At 45.8% G+C, this 884-nt stretch overlaps 2 long non-coding RNA genes across 2 annotated transcripts in view; one reads left to right on the top strand and one right to left on the bottom strand.

Annotated features, from left to right (window-relative positions):
- The window catches only part of LOC116703148 (uncharacterized), a 12481-nt gene that overhangs the window by 7460 nt on the left and 4137 nt on the right, over window positions 1-884 (bottom strand). The gene's annotated exons all lie outside the window — the stretch shown is intronic.
- Window positions 143-884, top strand: part of LOC116703147 (uncharacterized) — a 7750-nt gene continuing 7008 nt past the window's right edge. Inside the window, exon 1 of the long non-coding RNA XR_004335354.1 lies at window positions 143-260. This is a non-coding gene — a long non-coding RNA (uncharacterized LOC116703147). The remainder of the gene's footprint in view (window positions 261-884) is intronic.

The following is an 884-nucleotide window of genomic DNA, read 5'->3' as shown; positions in this document are numbered from 1 at the left end:
CAGCTAGCTAGACTATCTGTCCAATCTGAGTTTCCTCTCGCACAACTTAAACAACCTTTGTACATGTTCCAGCAAAACAAGTTAATTTCCTAGGCTATTTTCCTCTAGCACCGGGGCTCCGTCCGGCACTTTTGATTGGTTTAAAGTCAATAAACCAGAGCATGTTTTTGTCCCCTCCCGGAATGCTGGGTGGACTAGCCACCATCCTCTGCAGCGCTGTGGAGGAAAGTCTGGCAACGCGAGACAACATGGCCATTAATGTTATTTATCCCACCTGATGAAGAGCAGTTGTGCTCAAAACATTGCACACCTTGGTGCAAAAAATAAATAAATGTGTAACTGGAGCTCTGCAGTGTGCAAGCTTTCATTTCTATTTATTTGTTATTGCGACAATCCCACCTATCACATCAGATAGGTCCCCTCCACTAGCATATACAGTTATTTTGAACATAAATTGGGTGCACAATGAAAGCAAGAAGAGAAATGCAAAGAGACATTTGGGCAAATTTAAATCACAAAGGAATTTAGGTGTTCAAGCAGATACTCCACACTGACCTCCCTCGGGCACTCCAGAGAAAAGCGTTCGCTCAGGGTCTTTCATCTACAGCAAAGCACAGAGGCCTTGGCACGCAGCCTCACAAAGCGGTCTGGCGACACAGGGGACTGGGTGCGAGGCAGGAAGATCAAGGCAGGGACGTGCTGCGTCAGCTTCTAATTAACTTGAAAACATCTCATTGTTTTAAATCACTGACACTCACCCCCATGCCATCCTAGAGGCCCCCCACCCCCAAACATCATGGATTCATTTTACCCTTTATATATCAGATATGTGGACACACACACACACACACACACACACACACACACACACACACACACACACA

Source organism: Etheostoma spectabile, chromosome 15, assembly GCF_008692095.1.
Source record: "Etheostoma spectabile isolate EspeVRDwgs_2016 chromosome 15, UIUC_Espe_1.0, whole genome shotgun sequence".
In the NCBI taxonomy this organism is placed as follows: domain Eukaryota; kingdom Metazoa; phylum Chordata; class Actinopteri; order Perciformes; family Percidae; genus Etheostoma; species Etheostoma spectabile.
This window is presented reverse-complemented; position numbering and strand designations above follow the sequence as displayed.